Here is a 16,254-nt window from a genome sequence, read left to right on the forward strand (position 1 = left end):
TTCCAAATAAATTGCTTAATATAAGAATGTCACAAATATGAATGCTAAAATTGAATAACACCCACACATGTCTGATTAAATCGGATTTCCAACATAAATGTTGTTGGCTTAGTGGGAATGTCTCTAGTATTAGAATGACCAATTAGAAGGACTACTTTTGTTAATAATTTAGCATGATTTTTAATGTAGTAATGGTTCAACAGAGAGTCCACTGATGTTGAACTTTGCACCGCCTTATATTTTTGTACTAAATTTCACCTGGTGCTGCGGCTATTTCAAGGCTGAGTTGATATTAAATACATAAATTATACTTTACTTTGTGAGACAAGGCATTACTTGAACACTTTCTTTTCGATCAGGTACTTGGCGCAAACCACAGTCATTTCCCTGGAGGAGGTGGGAGGATTTCAGAAGGTACTTTGAAATGAAAGGAGTTGGGGGAAGGTAGTGGTGGTTGGGGGGGGGGGATGCGGCTGAGGAAGAGACAAATCTAAATCAAGCCATCGTTAATAATGGGAAGGAACGGAAGTTTGCAACACAGCAAGTAGGTGATGCCTTTCGAAAAGGGCAGGGTCCAAAACTAAGCAGGCATTAAAAACAGGAAATCACTGCAAATAATGCTTGAGAGAAACGATTCACGGGAAGCTTAAATCATCAGCTTACCTCCCCCCAGGTGACATCAATGATGTCAGGAAACATAAATAAAGATTTGCAACACTTTTTTGTCAGCTCTGATTTATCAGGTTTGATTTGTTCCTCTAGTTTAGTTATTAAACTACGTCAATCCAGATTACTTTGCAAAAAGTCAGCTTGGCGGTGTAGTTTGTATAAATTGTCGTTGATTTATTACTGAAAATGAACGTGTTAACGTTACAAATAAGCAGTGTAACAGTAAGGAAAAGCAAAATGGAAAAGCAACTTTATATATATATTATGTATATATTTGCAAACATTTCCGTCTGCCCTACATCTTGGTGCCAGCCCACACCGAATCATGACTCCAGTAGTTGTCCAAAATTTTCTGTAAGAAAACTCGACTTCATGATCTACTGTGTGTGAGTTGTACGATCAATCTTTTGAGGTAAATGTGTGGAGGAATACTCAGCTTGATGAAGTGAATCAGTCACATTACACCTTTACCAATCTGAGGAACGTGACTGACCCAGATGTTATTTTCATATGTGCTTATTTATTTTCACTATTAACGTATTGTAAATATGTGGAGCTGCATGCCATGATACTTGAGGCAGGAAGATTTAGAGCTTTCCTGGTCATAGTTTTACAGCCTATTCTACTTAATTATAGTGCTGAGTTTTAATCGTCAAGAAAAAATGATTTAGAATATGCTTGTTATAACATGATAACAATTATAAATACCAGTGAACCTTCCCAAAGCATTTAGACTCAGAACAAAAACCCATCAAGCTAGCAAAGTGAATTTGTAGAATTCTTAAGGCTAAAGTCACTTCAATCTAATCTGATGTTTACACACTAAAGCTACTTTTGCCTTGAAATCACATAGAGGATAAAGGAATTTCATCTGGACGTGGCAATGCGCCCATTACAAATATTACACGGTGTGATTTCAAGGCATTTTACTGCTAACCTCTGTGGTAGTTCTTCCTTTGTGGCCTGCCTAACAGGATTTATTGGTATTCTTACCCACTCCAAAGATGGTTCCTCGACTGAGCCATGAAATCTCCTTGCTGGCTAATGCGCAGCACAATAGCAGACCTGCCATTTTATCTTTGTTAATGCTGGTACTTTATTTTTAAAGTCTTTCAGCAATAGCTTTGCCACAGACTGGGATGTTTCAGTGAGCTGTTACAGCATCAGCAATCCGTGGAAATTGAAGCTGGCAGATGTGCAGCAAGCCTAGCATTTCTCCTAATTGTTGCTGTGTTCTCTATATCTTGCAACTCATGCCAGCTGCACTTCACTTCTTCGGAAGCAGAATTTTCAGAATCTTTAACAATTTGTTTTTTGGGACAAGGCAGTGATCAGTTGAAAATTTCAAAGCTGAGATAGAGAGATTTTTTGTTTGACAGGGGTAATAACACTAACAGAACCACAATGGGTCGATGACGTTAATAGTTAATTGTCAAAGTCTGCTTTATAATACTCCAGTGAAACATGATACTAAAGGCATTATATAACTGCAAGCTGTTGTGGCTAAATGGAAGCTTTTGAAGGGCTGAACGTCCTTCTCTTATTTTTATGGAACAAATGTTCTTGCATTTTAGCCTCAGACTTTGCAGTTCCAGTCCAGAATGTAAAACATTCTCAGGGCAAATTTATTAATAAAGGATTTACAATCTACAGCCTTCACCTTGTTCATTCAATGTGCTAACCTTGATAAGGTTCTTTCAAGGCACTAATCTTGATAAGCACTGTAACTGGAATTTTCCATGTGTTGGTATTGGGAAAGACAAATCATAGATATTGGTTTTAAAGCACGATTCTGAGTGGAACTTTGTGGGTGTTTTGATCACTGTTTCTGAAACACTGGTGTAACTTATATTTATAGTGGATGTCCAAGCAGCAATCCCGGCCATTTAGCTTATGTTGAGTGTTTTGTCTCTTCTGATTTAGTGGAAAAACCCTGCTAAAGCAGCCATGCTGCCATCATCTGAATGGATTGAAGCTGAGTTATGGAGTACTGGATGGTTTGGCTGAGTGCCATTGGATGATCAAACTTCTGCTAACTAGTTGACCTTCCAGAGAATCCAACAGCACGCACCACTGGCTGGACAAACCGAGGTGTGTAGCTGCTCACCACTGCACTTACAGTAAATGGTTTTAGACTTGGCAATGAATCTGCACATCTGGTTTAACTTAGGTGGCTTATACTTTATAAGACAGTGCAAGCTTCGCCCTTGGAGCCAACAGTCCATGGTTCTGTACCGACACACGCCTACACTTTCCTCTGTTTGCTCCACACCTGCCCAAATACATTGGTTTCCAAGTCGTAATTATTCTTGGTGGGGGGGCGGGTGGGGGAGGGGGGGCTGGAAGCACATGATGTATATGTGCTGCTTTATTTTGATTGTAATTGAACTATCCCTTGAATGTGCATTCAAAGTAATTTGGTAATTCCTTCACGGAGTACTCAGCTCTGATTTGTTTTGTTTTAGATTTTGTTGAATCCTACAAGACACTGAAGCAGGCCCAAAGCCGAATATCCATTAGGTACAGAAACCTGAACTTCCTGTGGGCTTTGGGAGCTGAGCATTCTGACCATATACTTGTCTAAAGGCAGAAACAATTCTGCAATATGCCCAGAGGCGAACTTTTAATCTGCCTCCTCCAAGCTTGTCATCCAATCCATAGGGGGAAAGCAGTGGCCTAGTGGTATTATTTCTGGACTGTTAATCGAGAGACATGGGTAATTTTCTGGGATTGAATCCCACCATGGCCAAGAGTGGAATTTGAGTTCAATGAAAATCTGGAATTAAGAGTCTGATAATGATTATGAATCCATTGTCACTTTTTAGATTAGATTCCCTACAGTGTGGAAACATGTCCTTTGGCCCAATCAGTCCTCACTGACCCTCCAGAGAGTAATTCACCCAGACCCATTTCCCTCTGACTAATGCACTAACACTATGGGCAATTTAGCATGGCCAATTCACCTGACCTGCACATCTTTGGACTGTGGGAGGAAACTGACACAGACACAGGGGAGAATATGCAAACTCCACAGAGACAGTTGCCCAAGGCTGGAATTGAACCTGAGACCCTTGAGCTGTGAGGTAGCAGTGCTAACCACTGACCTATCATGCCACCCTTTGAAAAGACTCATCTCGTTCACTAGTGTCCTTTAGGGAATGAAACTGCCATCCTTACCTGGTCTGGCCTACAGTAGTATGGTTGACTCTTAGCTGCCCTCTGGGCAATTAGGGATGGGCAATAAACGTTAGCCTCACCAACAATATCTTCATCTGTTGAATGAATAAAAAGAATTCAAGGATATTAGGTTGCATGGTGGCTCAGTAGTTTGCACTGCTGCATTACAGCACTAGAGACCTAGGTTCAAATCCTGAATTGGATGACTGTCTGTGTGGAGTTTGCACATTCTCCCTATGTCTGTGTGGCTCCCTCTGGGTGCTCTGCCTTCCTCACACACTCTGAAGATGTGTAGGCTAGGTGGATTAGCCATGGGAAATGCAGGGTTGGTTGGGTGGGATGCTGTTCGGAGGGTCGGTGTGGATACAATGGGCTGAATGGCCTGTTTCTGCAATGTAAGGATTCTAAGCAGAAAAGCAGTTGGATGAAATTGTAACTGAATATTCCAGATGGCCAAGCAACAAAGCTCTGTGGAAAGGATGGCAAACCGCTCCAATGGATGACAAGGGAGGCCTTTCCTCCCTGCTGTTCCCTCTTTGGGACATGGAGACCCCACTCCCCCCACTTGAACTCACCACTGTTGGCCTCCAGACATGGGGGTAGGCGTGATCTGCCAATGGCTTAACATAGCTCCTCACCATTTCACCAGCCCTGTGCCTCCTCCTGTTCTTGCTGCACTAGACATGGGAAAACTCTGCTGAAATTCTTCAATGCTATGTAAAAGTGAGATCTATTCACCCTCAGCGGTTGTGTTATTAAATACAAAGGAAAACAAAATAGTCATAGAGATTGCCTTTCATCATTCAGATTCTCATTCATGACATGTTTTTCTATGGCATGTTCCCAACTGAACCATTTGCCTGCCTTTTATACTCCCAGGCTAGAAGAACATTCTAATTTGCATAAATTATCTTAAAAGATTACTTTAAGCTATACCATTCTAGAATTTTCAGCAAGTTCTTAAATTTGCGTGCCACTGGCAATACAGATCTCTCAAAAGTCTGTAAGGCACAGATAGCCACTCTCTCACTCTATCATGGCCTTTATCCTTTTGGAGGATTATAGACATTTTGAGTGCTGTGTAGGTCGGACCTGGACAAACTACAGCCTGTGGGAGGTAGCGATCTAGCCTGCAGCTGCACCAGCTTCCAACAGAAGTACTTCAAAGTAAGTTTTTGTTGGCCCACGGTGGAGCCTTGGATGTGGTTGTTTCTCAGGGACCATGTGGAAATGCATGGAAGAGCAGCACAAGTCAAGTGTGCCTTCAAGACTGTTGCAGTTCAGTTTTCTAAGTATGAAATACCGATAAAGAAAAGTTTCAATTTATTTTTCATCTTGGTTTTAAAAGTTAACTTTCAAGGCATTTTGTTTCCCTATTTTCTTATTTGTCACCTGAATGTGCTGAAGAGTTCCTTACCTTAGTCCTCTTTGCCATGATTAAATATAAATGTAGATTTTATTGTCACAGGTACTCAAGTACAGGAATATAGGACTACTGTATACCGTATGCTTTGTTGTCCATGTATGTAACCCATTCTGCCATTTTCTATGACTTATTGCAACATACTCTCAAGTTCCATTGCTCCACCACTTTTAGATGGGGCACAGAAAGGGAGTACACTTGGTTTATTTATCGTAATGCCTCATTTTGATGTTCTAAATTCATGTAGTTTTGTTTCCACATTTTTCTCATTTCAACTGATTCTTATTAAGGGCTGGTTCTATGAGAGCTTGCAGTCCTTTTAGTTTGTTTACTGAGCAGTCACTCTCCCTCAGCACACTGAATATTGCCAGGCTATTTGGTGCTGGAGCTAACCATGCCTTCGCCAAAACCAGTGCAGACTTTCAAAAAAGTGTATCCGCAATTCTTTTTGTCCCTGCCCCCTCATGATGTTTAGGAAAGAAATACTGCACTTGCTGCTGTCCTGATTTAGATTAGCTGCCTGACAGCGCAGATCTGAAACTGAACCTGGGATCTTCAGGTCTGCGTTTGCATAATAATACATAACAGAGTTCCTGCAACCACTAGAATGGTTATATATCTACAATATGATAAATGGTTTTGCATCTGCATGTATGTCCTGTCAATGTTTTGCATTGTAAATTTTTATAGTCACATATATAATTGTAACAAGGATGAGATAGTGCAATTAAGTGATGAGATGAGAGAATTGATCTCTATAGAACAGAGAAATGTGTGGGTAGATTTGATGGAGGTTTTCAAAATCATGATGGGTATTGATTTGGCAAATAAGAGGGAACTGTTTCTAGTAGTTGGAACCAAAAAGTAAAAGATTAATAATGATTGGCAAGATAACCTGAGTGTTATAGATTTGTAGCCTCAACCAAACCTGATTTATAATTCTGCCTGTCGAATGACATTGAAATACAGTCACAGAAATGCTACAATATCTGCAGTGAGTTCCAAGATGTGTATGACTGAAGGTCTCCACAAGAAATCTTGGCTATCTCTCAATCAGTTATTTCATTTCAGTGAAAAGATCCTGGGAAAGTGCTTTTTAAAATACTGGTGTACACCCTCAAAGGTGAATGGAGAAATAGGAATCTGGTGACAGCTGAGAATCAGTCGTTAGTATATTTGCCTCTGAGTGAGATGGTTCTGGCTCCAACTCCCACTGCAGGACTTATGCACAAAAGTTAAGGATGACAAGGCATTGCCGTGCTGTCGAGATGTTGACTTTCAGATGAGATATAGATTCAAGTGCAACATTAGGTCAGAATATCAAATGGTATCTTGGCTGTTATGAGGAGGCCAGATCTCTAATTCAATACTTTGCTTCATTTAACCTTCCCTGGCTACCATCCACTAAACTTTTAACAACCCATAATGAAATAGTAAGAGACAGGTATTCATCAGTATAACATTGTAAGAATGTTGGAGATTTACAGAATGCAGGAGTATAACAGAAAGAAACAACCTAACAGAACGTTTTCCAACATTCAATTAGCACCTTCAAGGAAAAATACAATGTGAAGAAACTTGAGAAAATTATGCTTCTTTATATGAATCTAACTCCTTAAATATCTGCAAGGTGGCAGGAGGAAATCCTAGTTTTATATGCAAACAAACATTTTCCCTGCTGAAATACAACAGATCTTGTTACATCTTTGTGAACTGATCAGCTCCTTGTTATGTATTTCCAGAAAAATGACACTAGATTTGATGTCACTGTAAAGTGGACTTGCCAACTGTATAGTTCACATTGACGTTCACAGAATTACTACAAAACAGGAGGCCATTCAGCCCATTGTCTGTGCCAGCTCTCCAAATGAAGATCTCAGGAAATTCTACTCTCCTGCCTTCTCCCATATCTCTATGCATCGTTCCTTTCCAAATAACCATCTTATTCCCTTCTGAATGCTTCGATTCAAGCTGTCTGTATCAGACACTACATTCCACAACCTAATGACTTGCTAACGGGGTTCTGTATACCAGTTTAGCTGCTTTTACGAATCACTTTAAACCTTTGCCTTACTGACCTTGATCCTTTCATGAAATGGGAACGCTTTCTCCTTGCTTACTTCAGACCTCTTATAATTTTGAATACTGCAATCTTCTCAATCTTCTCCTATCCAAAGAGAACAGTTCCATCTTCTCCAAACTATAAACGTCTCATCCCTAGAAACATTCTCATAAACCATTGCACTCTGTGTATTGTTCACACATCCTTCCTAAAGTGTGGCACTCAGAACTGGTTGCACTACTCTCGCTGATATTGACCTAGTGTCTTATATAAACTCAATGTAATCTACTTGTCCTTGAACTGCAAGTAATTTTTAGGAAACCATATGCTTTACTATCCATGTCCTCAACCTGTATGACTTATGTACATAAAATCATAGAGTCATCATGTCATGTAGCACGGAAACAGACCCTTTGGTCCAACCAGTCCATGTCGAACATAATCTCAAACTAAACAAGTCCTACCTGCCTGCACCTGGCCGATATCCCTCCAAACCTTTCTTCTACATGTATTATCTGAGTGCATTTTAAACATTTTAACTATGTCTGCATCCATCACTTCCTCAGGAAGTTCATCCCACCTGCGAATCAACTTCCCTGTTAATAATTTGCTCCTCATGTCTTTTTCAAGCCTTTCTCCTCTCCCTTTAAAAATATGCCTCCCAGTCTTGTAATCCTCCACCCTAGGGAAAAGACACCTCTCATTAACTCTACCTATACCCCTCATGATTTATAAACTTCAATAAGGTCACCTCCCAACATTTTACACTCCAGAGAAAAACATTCCCAGCCAAGTACACCAGTTACCATTGGTCTTACATGAAAAATGGGACATTTAGATTCATTATTGTAATGCTTCATTATGATGGCATAACTATAATAATAAAGACACTATGCTTATTTGTACCAGCATTTATCTTTGTTTCAATTGTTTGATTTTTGAACATTTATGATGTTCCTACCCCCATGTTATTTCTAAATGCAGATGTGGCCAGCTGGCTAGAGATTTTGCCCACCCCTGAGAATGGATTGACATGGGTCAGAGAGAGATACTGTTGATTGCCAGCTCAGATTTTCTTGGAATAAAATTCATTTCCCCCTTGTTCTTACTTTATTTTCATTCTCTGCTGGTTATGTTTCATTGAAGGTCCCTGAAGAGCTTTCTCTATTTTCATTGCATTGTCCAGTTTCCTTGTGATCTCTTCCCAGCTGCTAATCTGTGAATTTTCAAGTTTTGATTCTGATTACCTCCCAAATTATTCTTTGACAGCGATTATTTTACAGTACCAGTCAGGAGAATCGTTATAAAGTATGATGAGTTATTTCTTGTCTGCAACCTACTCTTTCTTCACCAGGAGGCTTTTATATTCATGTGTTTACATACATTTTTGTGACATGGGACAATGAAATTGTGGGGTTAATTTTCTCATTTTCTTATAAAATCTCAGAACCATTATTTACGAAATACCCCAAAAATTCAATTGAATGATGATTTCTGTCACACTTTGGTGACTGCAAAACTACAATGTTGAATATTTATAGTTTCCTATTTTCACAAGAGTCTCTACCTTATCTTGGTGGCTCAGTGGTTAGCACTGCTACTTCACAGCACCAGGGACCTGGGTTTAATTCTACCCTTAGGCAACTGTCTGTATAGAGTTGTGGGTCTGTGTGGGTTTCCTCAGGGCATTCTGGTTTCTTCCCACAGTCCAAAGATGTCCAGATTAGGCAGATTACCCATGCTAAATTGCCTACAGTGTCCAGGGATGTACAGGCTGGGTGGATTAGCCATGGGAAAAGCAGGGTTACAGGGATTGGGTGGGATGCCCTTCAGAGAGTTGGTGTGGACTTAAATGTGAAACAACCTACTTCCACACTGTAGGGATTTTATGAATATGTACATCAGAGACCTTATCTTAATAGCCAAAGTTTCAATTGGCCATACACTTTAATGTTGTTTACATGATGCAAAGTACACAAAAATGATGTTTGATGGAAGATGTCAAACTGGAACTAATATTCACATGTAACGCTGTTCCAAAGAATCTTCAATAAAGTTGAAGATGAGACTGTAGCTATACTAAGTCTGGAGTAGAGTCTATAGAGTGAAAAATGGCCTCCTATAACAATAGTCATCCTCCATTTTAAACAAGTGACACTGAGGCTCCAAATTTTGCAGTTTGAATTCATTGCTTCATACTTCCACATTAAATAATTTTCACTTCCTCTAACCATAATACATATCTGAGGTCTCAGAGTGTCTCAATAACAATATATTCATCACTGTATAGGAGAACGTGACATTCAAAATGCTGTAGAAGAGGTTTTGAGATCTGTAGTAGTTTCGCTCTCTAAGGAAATATATTTGTGAAAATTGGGATCATAAAATTCACAAAGCAGAAAACAGCCATTGAGTGCATTTGTGTTGGATCTTTGCTAGAATAATTCAAAGCAATTCTGCTGTCTTACTCTTTCTCTATAGCTGGTATTATCCTTTGTTTCAAATGCTTGTTTGATATTCAATCAAAAGATGTAACGGTCTCACCTTAACCATTTTAAGTGACAAAGCTGTTGTGGTTTGTATATTGATATGTTTTGTAATATTGAGGCTGTGCCATTTCTTCGAAGTCAATCCATCTATCTCAAAGCATTTAAGAAGATCTAGTGGATCTACAATCCACTAGTAACAGCTTCAAGCTGTAGTTGCTATATTCCTTGTGTTATTGGATTTAAAATCTGTTGTATGTCTATTGACTAGGACATTTTCCGTAATTTAAGGGGCTGGCAATGGCCTAGTGGCATTATCTGTTAATCCAGGGACCCAGATAATGTTCTGGGGACCCAGGAATCCTGCCATGGCAGATGGTCGAATTTGAATTCATTTTTAAAAAGATTGATTTGGAGATGCCGGTGTTGGACTGGGGTGTACAAAGTTAAAAATCACACAACACCAGGTTATAGTCCAACAGGTATAATTGGAAGCACTAGCTTTCGGAGTGACGTTCCTTCATCAGGTGGTTGCGGAGGTGATTGTCTGTAGACAATCAAAGTATTTTTCAACGTATAATTTCAGTTTCATCACACTAAATTTTTGCTATAAATTCTGTGCCTTAGATTTGTGCCCTCCACAATCACCTGATGAAGGAGCGGCGCTCAGACAGCTAGTGCTTCTAATTATACCTTTGGACTATAACCTGGTGTTGTGTGATTTTTAACTTTAAAATGTTTGGAATTGAGAATCTCGCGATGACCACAAATCCATTGATTATTGGAAAAAATGCATCTGGTTCACTAATGTCTTTTAGGGAAGGAGACTGCCATCTTTACCTGGTCTGGTCTACATGTGACTCTTGAACCACAGCAATGTGGTTGACTCTTAACTACCCTCTGGGCAATTAGGGATGTGCAATAAATACTGGCATAGCCTCAAAATAACAAGCACATTTGTACTACATATTCATTATTCAGGTCCAGTTGGATATACAAACTACACACAATGTTTTCAATGTTTAGACACACAATTGTCTTTCATGAATGCCTGATAGTTGTTTTTAACTTGTGCATGTGACCCAATTTTACAACTGTGCTCTCAATTTCCCCTGCTATGCTTTTTTTCACACTAGTTAGTTAATCCCTTGAATGAATGGAAAGATAAGCATCAAGGATGAATAAAGTTCTCTGCGTGATAATGTTAGCTTGACGGATTTGACTCAACGGCCTTTGAGGATCAGGAGAAAACCTATAAAATGTTGCCTCGCTGAGGAGATTAAATAAATGAGAAAGAGTCAGTGACAAGGCCAATTATACAAGTTTTTTTTTGTTTGGAAGGATAGCCTTGGTGATCTAAGGGAACTTCCTGAGTTTGTGATGCTGACAGGGAGCCTTGCCTGCTGGCCACACATACTACAGAACTGTGGCTGGAAAATAGTGGGTATCATGCCAGTGTTTTCTTGGTATGTGTGGTTGGTAGACAAGCTTCTGTGCCAGCTACGTGAACTCAAAAAACTGTCCTTAATGTGCCAATAGACAAGAGATTAGTGAAAGAATTGTGTCTGTTTTGAGTTTTCATCTTTATTACTTTTGGTTGTGGGGTGTAGCTTTTGAAGTAGGTGGAGACAAGTATATATTTCTCCTGAGGAAACTGGATGCAATTTGGAAGTTCACTGATTTACAGTAAAGAAATTAAATAAGGTGGTTATAAAGCAAAGATTTGTTTTAATAGACACTCGGAGTTATAATAAAAACATTGTTACATTGTTATTTGCCTTACTGTTTGTTAGCACTCCTATTGTCACAAACATAAAAGGAAACACTGGAATCCACCTCCATCTTCCTCAGTTGTGAATTTAATTGTGTATCTTTCATTAACATTATTGTGGAAATGGCTTATATTTGGATGAATGACCACATGCGTGCCACTCTTATACAGCTGTCAACTTTTTGGGAACAGTTTTCCTGATGCTTCCATATTGCTGGAAGTACTGGAGTTAAGTTTTGCAAACCCATTCTTAAAGCATTAAGTTTGTTCATAACTGTCATTGCTAAAAGAGATGTGGTTAGGAGACAGGCGAAGGCTTTTACAGTGGCACTGAGAGGAAAGTGAACATTTGTTGGAATTCCTGTGCATGTTTTGAGTATTGCTTCTATCACAGAAATGGTTTCCTGTGCTGGATTGTTTACATACATGGATGTAATATCAAAAGAGATTATTGCTTCATCCTCTCCAATACTTAGGCTTGTGATGTGTTCAGCAAAGCAGGAGGAAGCTGTGGCCATGCTTTCACTTCCTGACAATATGGTCTAGGAATCACTGTAAGATATTTGGCAGCAACAGATGAGGCTGTGCCAGCACATGAAACGATAGATCAAGCTGGAATAGCTTTTTTCAAAAAAAAGCCTACACTGATGCAAAACAATCTGAACCTAATATACACTGCAAAAAAAGCACTGTTTAAAGCAAACAAAATGATCATGAAAATTATAGCACATGGGCGTATCCTTTTTGTTTATTTCTATTTGTAACCTTCAAAAAAGAGAAAACAAAGTTGTCAGAAATTGGAGACTCAGTTGTACTTCTGCCAGTTCCAACTTCCATCGGTTGACGGTGTGATAACAACAATACAAAACTTATATACAATAGCTATAGAGTGTAAACAAGCCCTTCAGCCCAACAAGTCCACACTGATCCAGATCCTTTACTACTCTACATTTATCCCACACTAATGCATCTAACTTGCACATCCCTGAACACTGTAGGCAATTTAGCATGGCTAGTTCACCTAACCTGCACATCTTTGGACTATGGGAGAAAACCAGAAGAAACCCACACAGACACAGCAAGAATGTGCAAACTCCACACAGACAATCAACCGAGGGTGGAATTGATGCCAGGTGCCTGGCGCTGTGAGGCAACAGTGCTAACCACTAAGCCACCATACCACCCAGGACTGTGCCAGGATGAAATGTAAAACAGTGTCTCAATAAGTTTTCAAATCTTCATTCCATTGCAGTTAACAAAACAAAATTATATCATGCTCCCCATCTGAAGAAAATGGCAAAAAGCACTTTTTCAAGAAGGAGGAAATGTACATCTTGGAGCCTGAGCGTGCAGAGAAATGAGAGGATTGGAAATGTTAACATAGTGTACTGAAGGGATAGGATAAGTAGAATTTTGAAAGCTGGCTTACTTTACGTTGCACCAAACTGGTGAATAATTCCAGAAGCAGGAATCAAATGGTTGAACACAGCAATTTTAAATCATGGGGTGGACAAAGCAAGGATTGAGGAGAAGTCCAGTTTTGGGGACGAAGATTTGAGCAAAGGTACATGTACACTCAACAGACATAATCCAATGGGGGAAATTATTTGAAAACAAAATTTTAAGTTGAAATATTAGTGTACTGTTTGATTAAACTTGCCTGATCACAGATCTTTTTACAGTGCTTGATTGTTTCTTCATATTTTTCTCCTTTTGAAACATGGAAACAAACAAGTTGAACTCTAAAACAAGCCTTGATGTATATTGGTTTGTTATTGAGAATTAGTTCATTAAAAATAAAGCATTTGCTTAAGAGGCACAAACGTATGTTTGATTATACTTTTCTGATCACAGATCCTCATACAATGCTTGATCACTTTAGCCTGTAAATAGAGCAAAGGAACCAAGAGATTGGCTGCTGACTCTCAGAAAGAAAATTCTGGAGACAGGTAAGACATGTTGCTCTTAGGTGTGACTACATGTGCATTGAAAGCCCTGCAAAGTTCTAAAATTTTCAAGTCAAATGCGTAAACTGTTTGTGTTTAGGACTATCTCTGTATTACTCTGAGCTAAATGAGACATAGAGAGACTTCACCCAAACATAACAAATAAGGCACAGAGAGACAGAAAATCTAGACAGGAGTCAAGTAAAGTTTTGAATGTGTCATTTTGAACAAGCCAAACTTTTTGGAAGGCTGGTATAAGGACTACACATCAAATGATGTTCAATTTGTAATGAATGTGTGATTTATGAAAATATTCCAGAGATGATAGTATCTTCCAAACAGAGCCTAATATTTTATATTAGCGTTTTGTCTGTAAAGACTCTTGAAAAATAATCTATATTAGTTGATACTTACTTGAGAGTTCTCTGACATTGTTGCACATGTTCTAACAATACATGGTCGGGCAGCTCTTGGTGACTTGATGACTTCAACCTCCAGGATCATTGATCCTGGGAAGTGCCTGATTGACACTCCTATAGCACATGACTCTTACCAACACTCCAGCTAATGGACAAGACAGATTAAATCACTTCCATTAAATACCATGCACCACAACTATTGTTGCACCTGTTGAGACTCTTGGTAGTCTGTATGGAACATGTTTCTAGTTAGTCAGATCAGTATGTGAGATTTTCATTTGAGGGCAAATAAAAGAGTTCATTTTACTAAATTGCAGCATTTAACATCCAATATTCCAGGTAACTTTTTAGGTCAGGCTAAAGTCTACAGACACAACAGTGTAACTTTAACCCTAATTACTAGGCAGAAACTCATGAGATTGGGCGAATCATTCATCTTACGCCACATCCAATATTATTCTATTACCATAAACGGAAAGAAAAACCAGGTGTGGTGTAAATCTGACATTGCAGCTGATTCTCTTCCGAATGTTCTCTGTTTAAAATTCCCCCAAAGTGTGCAAGAGCTTCATTTCAAAACAATGTATTGTAAAATGTGTTAAAGCTATGTAAGGCAATATCCTTTTTGTCCAGAATGAGATAATGATATAAGTTGCTCATTCATTCAGAATAGCTAACAGAAACTAAATTGTTAATGAATTTCTTAAAGACAATTTAAGGGCATTTTTCAGAATCGATTTATTAGATACAGCCCAATGGGAAAGAAAACTTCTAAGCGGGACACCCACCATCTGTGGTTAACTAAAAATGTTAAAGCTAATATGAAACTGAAAGAAAAGCATACAATTGCTCATGGGTAACAAGTCAGAAGATAGGACAGAATGTAACAAACAGCAATGAATATCTAAAAGATTAAGGCAGACAGAAAATTAAGAATATAAAGGAAAGCCAGCTAGAAACATAAAAATAGGTAGTAGGAGTTTCGATAAATATTTTAAAAATAAAGGAGTTGATGCACAAGTTCATCCTAAGAAAGTGAGCAAACAGAATTAATAACAGCAAATAGAAAATGGAAGATGTATTGAACAGATATTTCACACTGGTCTCCTTCCTATCAGAAAGATGTTGTGAAACTTGAAAGGGTTCAGAAAAGATGTACAAGGATGTTGCCAGGTTTGGAGGATTTGAGCTATAGGGAGAGGCTGAACAGGCTAAGGCTGTTTTTTCTGGAGCATCGGAGGCTGAGGGGTGACCTTATGAGGTTTATAAAATTATGAGAGACATGGATAGAATAAATAGACAAAGTCATTTCCCTGGGGTTGGGGAGTCCAGAACTAGAGGGCATAGGTTTAGGGTGAGAGGGGAAAGTTACAAAAGAGACCTAAGGGGCAACTTTTTCACACAGAGGGTGGTACGTGTATGGAATGAACTGCCAAAAGATGTGGTGGAGCATGGTACAATTGCAACATTTAAAAGGCATTTGGATGGGTATATGAATAGGAAGAGTTTGGAGGGATATGGGCCGGGTGCTGGCAGGTGGGATTAGATTGGGTTGGGATATCTGGTCTGCATGGACAGATTGGACTGAAGGGTCTGTTTTCATGCTGTACATCCCTATGACTCTATGACTGTAAAGATACAAGAAAGATCCCAGAAAAGAACATAGCATCAGAAAATGAAGGAAAAGTGGGACTAAAGAAGATTATAGCAAATAATGAATTAGTACTAAGTAAATTGATGGAACTGTACGATGGTGAGTCCACAGGCCTGGGTAGCTTTCATCTTAAGGTCTGAAAAGACATGGCTTGTAAGTTAGTAGATCAGTTGATTTTAATTTTCCAAAACTCTTTGGATTGAAAGAAGCTTCCATTGGATTGGAAAATGGCAAATGTAACATCATTCAAAAAGGGGGAGAGACAGACGTCAGTAAACTTCAGGCCAGTTAGCTTTACATCTGTCATCAGGAAAATGTTAAAAGATATTATTAAAGACAAATTTTTCCTGATGTGAACCTGTCCATGCCGACCAGATATCCCAACCCAATCTAATCCCACCTGCCAGCACCCGGCCCATATCCCTCCAAACTCTTCCTATTCATATACCCATCCAAATGCCTTTTAAATGTTGCAATTGTAGGACGGGAACAATTTCTGGCTGTAAGAGCTGCTCCTTTTTTTGAGGTATTTTAGGTGTTGGAGGTGATTTCCTCAAATTCTAGGAGCAGCAATTACTGTTTTATATGCTGTTGCATTGTTTTGGAACTTTGGGGAAAAAAAAGGTCAAAACAACAGCAGTTTAAAA

The 16,254-nt window shown here is 39.0% G+C and overlaps 1 long non-coding RNA gene across 2 annotated transcripts in view; it reads left to right on the plus strand.

Moving 5' to 3' along the window:
- Positions 1–326: 326 nt before the first annotated feature.
- The window catches only part of LOC122541046, a 59,927-nt gene continuing 43,999 nt past the window's right edge, over positions 327–16,254 (plus strand). For both annotated transcript variants that reach the window (XR_006309497.1, XR_006309496.1), the window contains exons 1-3: positions 327–414; positions 2,593–2,760; positions 13,443–13,537. This is a non-coding gene — a long non-coding RNA (uncharacterized LOC122541046). The remainder of the gene's footprint in view (positions 415–2,592; positions 2,761–13,442; positions 13,538–16,254) is intronic.

Source organism: Chiloscyllium plagiosum, chromosome 36, assembly GCF_004010195.1.
Source record: "Chiloscyllium plagiosum isolate BGI_BamShark_2017 chromosome 36, ASM401019v2, whole genome shotgun sequence".
NCBI lineage: Eukaryota > Metazoa > Chordata > Chondrichthyes > Orectolobiformes > Hemiscylliidae > Chiloscyllium > Chiloscyllium plagiosum.